A 12,490-nucleotide genomic window follows, 5' to 3' on the forward strand; every position below is an offset into this window, starting at 1 on the left:
CAGTACAAAACACTCTTATTACATTTGTGTTCATCAGACTGAAAATATAAAAGTTAGGTTTTAGATCCAAGACAGCTAGAAGGATTGTTCATTTCACTATTGTTTTAAGCAGAAATTTTGGGGTTATAAGCTTATAAGTTCTATCTTTTCTTTAAGCCTTAAAATATAATGATACATCTTTGGAAAAAACTTTACTGACTGGTGCAGACCACCCCATTACATGTGCCATCTTGTTTCCGGGCAGTGTGAATAGATAGCTTTCTACTTTATTCAACCGTTCTTTGACTCCCTTTTCATCTGTTGGGGAACTGTAGTCTTTTCTAATGTATGAAAGTTGGTTATACACACTTGTGGGCCAGGGGTTGTCCTGAAATGATTTTGGCTTTCAGTAAATGCTTTATTATAAGTGGCTGTGATTTATACTGTGTCTTATACACATCTAAAGGGCTAGACAGCCTGGAATATGCTTGGTGTCATTTATTTTATTCAAGATACATGAACACACTTGCTTTACTGTTATATACTTTGAAAATAAATGGAAATAGCACAGTAACACTTTCAGCATCATTGTACATTTTCAGTGCACCTACTGTACATATAGTGGTGTAGCATATATTTCACTATCTGAAAGATGTTCTTCAGCTCCAATTAATTCTAGAAGAGTTGTGTATAAGAGAATCACAAACTAAACATGTTGTGCAACGTTGAAGTTCTTCCAATTTAAATCATTTGTTTAGCAAGACTCACATTTAATGTTACACGTACTGTGCTCTGCTAGGATCAGCATCTCTAATGCATTAGAGCATACTGTTTCACTTAAAGCTTACATTCTCACCCGCTCTTTGGAGAGATAGCTAAATTTTATCAGGCTTCTGCATATCTATTTATTTTAATTGAACCCAGCTCAGTTGTGTAGTAAGCACTATTTGATGAAATACAGCTGCCCTTTGCCTTCACATTACAGAAGTCATGTGCACCTCACACATAGCTATAGGTAAATTTAAGTAGACCATAAGCATTTACTGTAGTCTTTAATAAACAAACTATCACGTAAACAAACTTATCACTAATAATTTTGTTTAATGAAAACACTGTGAAGCCTTGATGTTTTCACAATGCATTTACAGTACTACACAGTATATTCAGATTCAAGTGAACCAGTTTTATTCTGAAAAACATTGCCTGAATGATCAAAAAGCAAATATGGTCAGCATTTTTCAGAATCAGTGCAGTATAGTTTAACCAGCATCACAATGGCTAACAAATGTTCAGACATTTTTCTGAATCTTCTCAGAAATGCTGCAGGCCACCAATGATACGTGAATACATCTGTTTAGAAGAGTATTTCTTTAAAACTGAATTTATAATATTAGCCTGGAATTTCAGTTTTTAAATGACATAGTTACTCAGTGTGCATACCACATCTAAGCAGTCTCTAAGCAAACTCTCCATGAAGAATCTCAAAATATTCTAATAGTAACTGAGACTTAGTGCTTCCAGTGTGTTCTAAACCCCCCTTTTGGTGGATGTGTTGGGTTTGGTATCCTTTGTAGCTGTCTGATTACACTCATCCAGCTAATAGAGAACGAGTCCCTGTATAGAAGCCAAGATTTGGCAATAAACTTGTTCTTATATTGAATGCCCAAGGTTAGTTGTGTCACCCTTACCATCACTATTATTATCTGGTACTGCTTCCTCGGCTGTGCTGTCTATACCTGTGGAAACATCTTTAAAGAATACAGCCAGCTCTGGGCTAGAAGAGAATATTAGGTTCCTACTGGATAACAGATGGACATTTATTCAATAGAAAGGGTAAAGTTTAGATTTCAGACACAAGTAAAATTGCTTGTTTGTGTGATTTTGTAGTTGGGTGCAGATCTACTTCAGCTTTTCACTGATTAACCTATTTGTTTTTGTTATAAATGTGTTGTGCATGAATCAGATGTATTGTACTGTATGGTTTATGTGTATATAGTTGTTTATTTTTATTTACAAACTCAAAATGTCTGCCTTAAAGGGCATCTTCCCCACCTTAGAAATGTCTATCCCCTTATGTGTCTGATGCTATGAGAAATGCATCCAAAAATGCATCCACTGGTGTCTTCTTGAGGCTAGGCAGTGTGGCATAGCAGTGAATGCTTTAGACTTCAAACCCTGATGTTTTGGGATTAAATCTCACTACTGATATTGTGTGACCATGAGCATCTTGCTTCACCTGCCCATGCTCTAATTGGAGAAACTTAAAGCAATATAATCAATTATATCTTAAACTAGCCGTCCCCTGTGGCTAAGCGCACCTAGTAGTGATACAGGACAAGCATTAAAAATCAATAAACAAACAGGTATCGCTAGCTAAGCGGAGGCAAGTTACACTCCAAAACGTGATGTCAGGTAGACCGACTCAAACAGAGGCTGGCGCGTGAGTGAGGAGGGTCCTGCCCGGCTCCCCACTCCTGATGTCACGCCCCCTCAGCCCGTAGCCTCTGTCTCGGATTAGCGCAAATAAATCGATCCTGCAAGCAAACTATGATACTTAGCGGGATGAGAGAAGTTGCAAAATCAACCAGAATGTTCAAGCGAATTATAGAAAGAAATCCGACATAAATCCATTAAGTACTTCACTCATGAAAAGCGCACAGACAGACAGGCATTGGATTTTATATACCATATATGCTCATGTATAAGTCGGGTCTTGGAACCTGAAAAAATCAATCATAAAATCATACCACGACACATGCGCCCATTCAAAAATGCGACACTTAATTTTTAATTTTTTTTTACAACTTGCCTCCTCCAATCTTGCATCAGTTTCTCAGACTCATTGAACTTTGTTGCAGCAGCGCAGTTACCAGTTTCTTTTGCTACTTCAACGATGTTTAATTTAAAACCAGCTTCATATTTTCTTCTGATCGAATGCTTCATCGTGGATAATGGATGCTCTTATGAAAAAGGTGTATGAGGGTGTGAGATACAAAAAACATAAATCAGTGCAAACGTTGCTTCGGAATAGTTTGGGTATTGCCGTGTGATCACATAGGCACAATAGAGAGAGAGAGAGATTAGGAGCACGCGCTGATACAGCACATTGCTGCACCCACATAGAAAAAAAAGGCAGTGTGCTCTGTAGTTACTGTCTCAGGTGGGCGTTAGCATATCATAATTCCTTGTATCAATTGTGTGAGTTTTCCGCATTCAACGTATACGACTGAGATTATAAAATACCAGAAATTATGCTGTAAAATCAAGTCCTGACTTATCTGCAGGAGAACTTATCTGCGAGTATATATGGTATATAGAGATGTTGTAAGTCACCTTTGATAAAGGCATCAGCCAAATAAGTTAGAGAAGTCAAACAGTACTCACAGGTTGGGAAACTAATTAAGCTGCTTTCAAATGCTATGGAATATTTTAGTAAAAAAATAACAAATACAGTCATATGAAAAAGTTTGGGAACCCCTCTCAGCCTGCATAATAATTTTCTCTACTTTCAACAAAAAAGATAACAGTGGTATGTCTTTAATTTCCTAGGAACATCTGAGTACTGGGGTGTTTTCCGAACAAAGATTTTTAGTGAAGCAGTATTTAGTTGTATGAAATTAAATCAAATGTGAAAAACTGGCTGTGCAAAAATGTGTGTCCCCTTGTAATTTTGCTGATTTGAATGCATATAAGTGCTCAATACTGATTACTTGCAACACCAAATTGGTTAGATTAGCTCGCTAAGCCTTGAACTTCATAGACAGGTGTGTCCCATCATGAGAAAAGGTATTTAAGGAGCTCAATTGCAAGTTGTGCTTCCCTTTGACTCTCCTCTGAAAAGTGACAGCATGGGATCCTCAAAGCAACTCTCAAAATATCTGAAAACAAAGATTGTTCAGTATCATGGTTTAGGGGAAGTCTTTGGCAAACCTTTACCTTATAAATATCACAGCAATAAGATTTGATAGGATGCTCTTTTAGTGAATCTCTTTGTCCCTTTTAAATGGATGTGACTTGCCATGAAGCATGAAAACACAACTCATGATCTGTAAATACTTTTACCCTTGATCCTGTACTCCTGTAACACCTGCTAAAAGATACCAGAAGATACGCCTGCTCCAAATTCATGAGCATGTGTAGACAGGAATGACAAACTACCATGACTCCTGAAACAACAAAGAATTGATTCCTGCATCTAATGTCGATGTCACATTATGCAATTTCTAGTTGTGAGCCATGTCAATTTAAATAACTGAAAATTACTGGCCTTGTCACATTTCACAATCACATGTTGACCTTCCAGCATAGTCGAGCTTGCTCCTTTCTCTAACTGCAAGTGCTACCTGACGGAGCCCATGCTATACGAACGGTTAACAGTTGCAGCAAGTTCAGAAACCATCTCAGCCTTTATTTTTTTCTCTTTTTTTCCAATTATTTTTTGGTACATGAAACATGAGACATTGGACAGACAAGCTTCCCTTCAGTTTGTGAAGTCCAAAGACCCTGCTTTCCTTAATCCTTGTTGCTGCATTGATGTTTTGTACTTCTGGATGAACATGCATTGGTTGTCAACCCTCATACACACAAGCCTGCCTGTATGACTAAAGACAGAATCAAAGCTGTTTGATTTTATCAGAATGAATTACTGGGCATGTCACATTACACAGCCAGCTTCACAGGAGTGTGCCCAACAATTCGCTAAGATTATGTAAATGAAGGCTATGGCTGAAAATCACTGGAAAAGTCACATAATGTGACATAGCCTTAAGATAAAGTCCACATTGTTCTTCTTGGATCCTGAGGTCTGACTGCCTGTGGTAGATTGTGATAGGCAACCTCAGTGTGGATGGTGTGGGATCATAAAATAGAGAAAAACAAAAATTATGTCAGCTTGGTACATTTGTTACAGTATATTTGTTGTTAGTGTGTGTTTTTTATTTATGTACACTTTTTTTGGATGGTTCTCAGCCAATGAATTCTATATACTGTAACTTGGCCGCTCCCCAACTTTTAAGGCTATTCCAAGAGCATTATTTTTCCAATTCATTTATCACAATGTAACAAACATTTTTTTTATTTCTATTGACTTGAACACTCATGAATGACTATCTGTGAAGCATTTACATTCCTTGTACTTCTGCATAAGGATTGACATAAAAAGTAATTTGCATTTGAAATGAGAATAAAATTGTAGGATGAGTACAGAATGTCACATTTTAATTCTTGGCATTCTGCAGATGTCTACATTTTAGATTAATGTCACTTTCTGTGTTCTATGTCCTCATTTTATAGAAACATTAGAATTAGGAGAAATTAACTTAAAGAAATGAAATTGAAATAAGTTAGTGTTTGTTTTTATATCTTTTACATAAAGTAACTGCTTCAACTCCACTCCTTCAACATCAGCAAACTCTTGATTTGTTCTGTTCAAGTGCCTTCCTGAGCGTTTTCTACAGGCACTTTCAATAGTTTTTTGTATGAAGCATTGTATGACTTCAGCCTCTTCTTAATCAAGAGAAATACATAGTTGTTTAGATTTTAAACAGATTCATTACTTGGTCAGTCTAAGACATTTCATTTTTCACTTCAGACAAAGTTCTTTATTTTGTTGGAAATGTGTGATAGATTACTATATGCATTTACCCTGCACTAAATTCAGATTAAATTTTATAATCCAGAACAAGTTAAATATCTGTTTTATACCATAACCTTTTCTGTATCCATCCTGAGCTAAGAAGTGCTTTTTTGTGATATTTTGGCCAGCAAATCAGAGCACTGATTTAAGACTAATCTGGCTAGTTTGCCCAAAGTGTTATCCCAGTCAAACTGATTGTTTCTCTACATGGATGACTGACTCAGTAAAAAATTACTTTAAAAAAATATTTGCCACCATATCTGACTTCCTGCTAGTGTGTGTGTGTGTGTGTTTTGACATGTATGTAACAAGGTGATTTGTTCACCCAACACACCTGCCTCAAGTTGCTACATCTTCAGTATCATCATTTTCTTTGTTAAATACAAAAACAGCTGGTTTAATTAAGGGAATATCTGAGCAATTCTTCTATCAATCCATCCATCATCTTTGCCCACTTTAATCAATTTAGGGACACTCAAACTTGCCCTGGTGATGATAATCAGAAAAGAACCCCCTGTTTCAGGTGCGGTAAAATATACTTCTTTCTTAAGCCACACTGTTAAATTACATCTAGAGAACTGATACCTAATAAAGTCAAAAAAAGACCAGTATAGATTATAATCCAAGGTAAAATTGGCTATGATTCAGTAGAGTAAAACAGAAGGTGTTAATTCAGTTAATGGTGTGATTCATTTTCTAGTAATATATTTTATTGATTTTTAAGAATTATATTACAATTGGTAAATTACAAATATAAAATAGTTCATCTTTGTCCAAGCATATCACACTCTCTGCCCCTTCCAATCCAGAGAAGAGAAAATGAAGTCTTAATTTGAAGTTATCATTTGAACATACATTAATCTATGAAAGGCTAGCATTGATTCAGCATTGAATCTTATCTCACCTCTTCCTCCAATCCAATTTGCTTAATCCAATTCAAGGTTACGAGGGGGCCAGAGCCTATCCCAGCAGCACTTGGCACAAGGCAAGAAGCGGCACAGGAGATTGTTCCTTGGAAAGTGAATTTAAATTTGACTAATTTTAAGTAAAACTTTCTACTATGTTTTAGTAAAAGGATTAGGATTTTCCAAGATGACCCTGATAACATGGTGGCTGGCTACTGTGGCACCCCGTCCGGGACGCCCAGGAGGACCGCAGGAGGGTTTGTACCTCCTCCAGAACATGAGGGGACGACTGCCCTGGTTGTATTGGGGGCAAAGGGTACAGGGCTTGGAAGCTCAACCCTGTAGGGGCCCGTGGCCACCGCCAGGGGGCACCCCAATGCCTTGGGAGCCCTGGACCTCAGCACTTCCGTCACACCCGGAAGTGCTAGGGGGAAGAGGAGCAGGGACACCCGGAGTCCTTACGGTTGCGCAGCCGGCACTTCCGCCACAAAAGGGAGTGTCGACGGAAGAGTGTCGGGAAGCACCTGGAGCCCATCCGGGGATGTATAAAAGGGGCCGCCTCCCTCCATTCAATGGCAAGAGTCGGATGGAAGTGGACGAAGCTCGGTGGAGAGGAGTGGAGGCGGACCAGAGACTGTGAAGGCATTGTGTTGTGTGGCCAGGACTTAAGTGGTGATTGGTGCTGCGGCACTGGGTTTGTGCTCACTATTGTAAATAATAGCTGTAAATAAACGTGTGTGTGGTGAAACCATCATGTCTACCTGTCTGTGTTCGGGCTGTACCCCACACTGTGTACTTTAAGTTATACACAGTAAATTGTATAACTGGGCATTTTCCCAAAACTTACATTACTTAACATTATACTAAATTAACATATAGTTTATTTTAGAGTTGAAGGAAGTGTATGGTTGTCTTTTAAGGGAACATGTGACATCTCCAACTTCAAGTATCTCCAGCTTTTGTAACATACTCTTAATGAGTGTGGAATTTCTGCATTCCTAGTGGTAGTTTCTGGTAATTGGTGCTCAGAACAAAGTGTACAAGTAAGAATTAATTTTGTTACCATTTTTGCCACAATCTCATTGTATATCTCTCAATCTCATTTTCACAGCACAGTAGCAGATTTAGAATAGTAGTTTGGCTTTTAATCATTGAAAAAATAACATCTTCATTTGAAGCCCCCTTGCTTTGCATGTTAACAAAGTTACAATTAGGTCCAATTTTTTTTTTTAAATGTTTGTTTTTATATCTTGTAATAAGGAAAAGCAGGAGACGCGAAAAGGTTTGGGGATGGCCAACTGCTTGTGCTTTCTCCATATTTTCTTTTAATATGAGCCTAATTTTAGCAAATCTACCGAGTAACTGCGTGATATGCTCTAAGATATTGGTAGAAGGGAGGGCCTCTTCCTCCCATCCTTCTTTTAGAATATCCAATATACCCCAGGGCTGACATTCATAAAGTAGTTCAAAGGGGGAGCATCCCAAAGAGGCTTGATGTACCACCCAATAGGCAGAAAGAACGAGGGGGAGGAGCTGATCCCAGTTCCTAGCGTTCTTAGTGACCACCTTATGTAACATTTGCTTGAGAGTTTAATTAAACCAGTTTGAGGATGATAGTGTAAATACAAAGGTTTAATTCTGAGCAAGTTGTCAACTTCCCTGAATGCTTCCAAGGTAAGTGGTATCCCTTGGTCTTTTAAGACTTCTATAGGGATACCGACATGTGCAAAGACCCCCACAAGTTTCCATGCGATTGTTTTAGAATTTGCTACTCTCAAGGGGATGGCCTTGGGATATTGGGTGGTATAACAACATGGACAAGATGTCCTCACACTGAGGGATCAAGTGGTCCTATGATGTTGACCCCTATTCGCTGGAAGGGATTGTTGATTAAGGGAAGAGGAATCAGTCAAGCATGGTCCCTTCTAGGAATGTGATGCAACTAACACTCCAGATAGGAAGCGCAGAAGCGTCAGGCCTCCTCATGAATTCCTGGCCAATACAATCAGAGTTTTATTCTGTCCAGAGATTTGTCGGCTCCTAATTAGGCACCCAGGATGTGTGTATGTGGTAGTTCACATACTTGCCGCCAGTAAGTTTGTGGCAGTAGTAACAGTGACCTTACCTCACCCTCATGCTCAGCCACCTGGTATAATAAATCATTAATGGTAACAAAGTGTGGCCCTGTTGACATGGGGTGTAATATGTGTTGGCTGTTTATTGTGACAACTGCATTTTTGGCAAACTTAAGGGAATCATTATTCCATTGTTCATGTTTGAAAGAAGTGGAATAATTTGTGTGCTACCGCTTTTGTTTTCAGACCAGTTTCACACTAGTATTGTGAAAAAAGGTGGGTTTATGAGTACCACAACTTGCATAGTCCTTGCAGTGTTGTCATAGCTGATAATGCAGGAAGTGTACGATACCACCGTGTCTCCCCATGAATACAGGTTGGACTGGTCTTTGCATTTAGCCATTGTCGTGGTAACACATTCTGACTGTTCAGAATAACTCCTGTCCTTGCCAGGTGTTGCTCAATCTTATCCTTAATAATTTCTTCCATTAATTTTCCTGTGATGCATGTTAAGCTTACTGGCCTATAGTTGCTTGGATCTGCCCTGTCACCCTTTTTATATAATTGGATGATATTTGCCATTTTCCAGTCCTTCGGAATCTCTCCAGTGCGCAGTGACTTCCTAAAAATATGTGTCAAGGGTTTATATATGTACTCACTAGCCTCCTTAAGAACTCGAGGATAAATATTATCTGGTCCTGGTGATTTGTTTGATTTCAGCTTATTTAATCTGAGCAGCACTTCTCCCTCCACAATTTCCAAACCCCTCAGTACCTCCTTCATAGTCCCTGTTACCTCTGGGAGGTTATCCACTTGCTCACTTGTAAACACCTCAGAAAAATCTAAGTTTAGGGCATCTGCTATTTCACTGTCTATATCTTTTAATTCCCCTTTACTATTTCTGATGTTCTTTTACTACTAAAATACTGAAAGAATCTCTTAGGGTTGTCTTTCTCCTTATCTGCAATATTCCTCTCCAACTGTCTTTTAGCCTCCCTGATATCCTACTTAATGGTTGCCCTCATGTTCTCATACGTGCTACGATTCACTTTGCAGTCATTAGTCTTATATGCCTTATAAAGCAGTTTTTTCCTTTGCAACTTCTTTTTTAAGTCTTTATTAATCCATCATGGAGTTTTTTTTTTGTTTCCTATTAATTCCAAATTTAGGTATGTATCTGTCCTGCATTACATGTAAAACATTTTTAAACCTGTTAAACTGCTCCTCGACTGTCTCCACACTTAAAAGCTTATCCCAGTGTATCCTACTTAGACATTGTCACATCTCTTCAAAATTAGCCCTACCAAAGTTCAACTTAACAATTTTAGTCTTTGCATCTGTACTCTTACAAAATACTGAGAATTGTATTACATTATGGTCACTTGACCCTAGTGGTTCAATCACCTCTACACCATCAATTCTATCTTGATTATTACAAAATCCTAAATCCAGACAGGTTTCACCCCTTGTTGGTGCTTTTATATATATATGTATTTATGTATGTATATGTATATATATATATATGTATGTATATATATGTATATATGTGTACAGTATGTATATGTATATATGTACAGTGCATCCGGAAAGTATTCACAGCGCATCACTTTTTCCACATTTTGTAACATTACAGCCTTATTCCAAAGTGGATTAAATTCATTTTTTTCCTCAGAATTCTACACACAACACCCCATAATGACAACGAGAAAAAAGTTTACTTGAGGTTTTTGCAAATTTATTAAAAATAAAAAAAACTTAGAAACGGATGCGCAGTAGGGTCTGCTTCGTTGGGGAACTGCCCTCCCGGGACGGACCACTGCGCTGGAGGACTCTTCACTGGCGATGGGGCAGCCCCTCGACCGGCGGAGGCTGCGAAGGCGCGAGCAGCGCAGCACAAAGGGGCGCGAAGACCTCGGAGGGGGTGCCAAAAAAACGAGTTCCAGGGTGCTGGATTGGACCCTGGACAAACAGTAGGACCCACTTCGGGGGTTGAACCGCCCTCACGGGTTGTGTCGCTCAGACCGATGTGTCTTCGCTGGCGATGGGGCACTGTGGCACCCGGACGGGGCTCATGCCCGGCTGGGACGCCCAGGAAGACTGGAGGAGGGCTCATTCCTCCTCCAGACCGTGAGGGGGCATCCGTCCTGGTTGTATTGGGGGCCACAGGTACAGGGCTTGGAAGCCCAACCCTGTAGGGGCCCATGATCACTGCCAGGGGGCGTCCCCCTGCCTGAAGGACCCTGGACCCCAGTACTTCCGCCACACCAGGAAGTGCTGGGGGGAAGAAGAGAGGGAATACCCGGAGTGCTTCCGGGAGAACAGCTGGCATTTCCGCCACACTGGGGCGTGTCCGCAGGATTGCCAGTGTACACCTGGAACACATCCGGGTACGGTTAATAGGGGCCGCCTCCCTTCATTCGAGGCTGGAGTCGGGTGGAAGCAGGACAAGGTTCAAGAAAGACAGAATGAGGCGGTCCGAAGAGGCAGAGTGGTTGGCCTGGACTTTGAGGAAGATTGGGGTTTGTGAGCACTTGAAATATGTATAATAAACGTGTGTTGGGTGACATGAGCGTGTCTGCCTGTCTGTGTCCGGGCCAGTCTTCACAGTATATATATGTAGGTATGTATATATATATGTATATATGTAGGTGTATATATATATATATACTGTATATGTATATATATGTAGGTGTGTATATATATATATATATATATATATATATATATATATGTAGGTATGTGTAGGTATGTATATATATATATATATATATATGTATATATATGTAGGTATGTATACAGTATATATATATATATATGTGTGTGTATATACATCTATATCTATATATATATATATATATATATATATATATATATATATATATATATAAACATACAGTATATACAGTCATAGACGAAATTATTGGCACCCCTGGAATTTTCCCAGAAAATGCACCATTTCTCCCCGAAAATTATTGCAATTACAAATGTTTTTGTATACACATGTTTATTTCCTTTATGTGCAAAAAACAGAGAAAAAAAGCCAAATCTGACATCATGTCACACAGAACTCCAAAAATGGGCAAGGTAAAATTATTGACACCCTTTCAAAATTGTGGGTAAATCGTTTTATTTCAAGCATGTGATGCTCGTTTGAACTCACCTGTGGCAAGAAACAGGTGCTGGCAATATAGCAATCACACCTGAAGCCAGTTAAAATGGAGGAAAGTTGACTCAACGTTTCTGTTGTGTGTCTGAGTGTGCCACACTAAGCATGGAGAACAGAAAGAAGAGCAGAGAATTGTCTGAGGACTTGAGAACAAAATTGTGGAAAAATATCAACAATCTCAAGGCTACAAGTCCATTTCCAGAGATCTTCATGTTCCTTTGTCCACTGTGTGTAACATAATCAAGAAGTTCACAACACATGGCACTGTAGCTAATCTCCCTGGACGTGGACGGAAGAGAAAAATTAATAAAAGGCTGCAACGAAGGATAGTCCGAATGGTGGATAAACAACTCCAGTCAACTTCAAAACATATTCAAGCTGTTCCGCAGACTCAGGGTGCAACAGTGTCAGCTCGAACTATCTGTCGACATCTGAACGAAATGAAACGCTATGGCAGGAGAGCCAGGAGGACCCCACTGCTGACACAGAAACATAAAAAAGCCAGAGTGGAGTTTGCCAAAATGTACTTGAGGAAGCCAGAATCCTTCTGGGCGAACGTCTTGTGGACAGATGAGACCAAGGTAGAGCTTTTTGGTAAAGCTCATCATTCTGTTTACAGAAAACGGAATGAGGCCTACGAAGAAAAGAAAATAGTACTTACAGTCAAACATGGTGGAGGTTCTAAGATGTTTTGGGGATGTTTTGCTGCCTCTGGCACTGGATGCCTTGA

General features: G+C 39.3%; 1 protein-coding gene across 1 annotated transcript in view; it reads left to right on the plus strand.

Annotated features, from left to right (window-relative positions):
• The window catches only part of LOC114646921 (inositol polyphosphate-5-phosphatase A), a 494,778-nt gene that overhangs the window by 426,233 nt on the left and 56,055 nt on the right, over positions 1 to 12,490 (plus strand). The gene's annotated exons all lie outside the window — the stretch shown is intronic.

The sequence above is a fragment of the Erpetoichthys calabaricus genome, chromosome 2, assembly GCF_900747795.2.
Source record: "Erpetoichthys calabaricus chromosome 2, fErpCal1.3, whole genome shotgun sequence".
Lineage (NCBI taxonomy): Eukaryota > Metazoa > Chordata > Cladistia > Polypteriformes > Polypteridae > Erpetoichthys > Erpetoichthys calabaricus.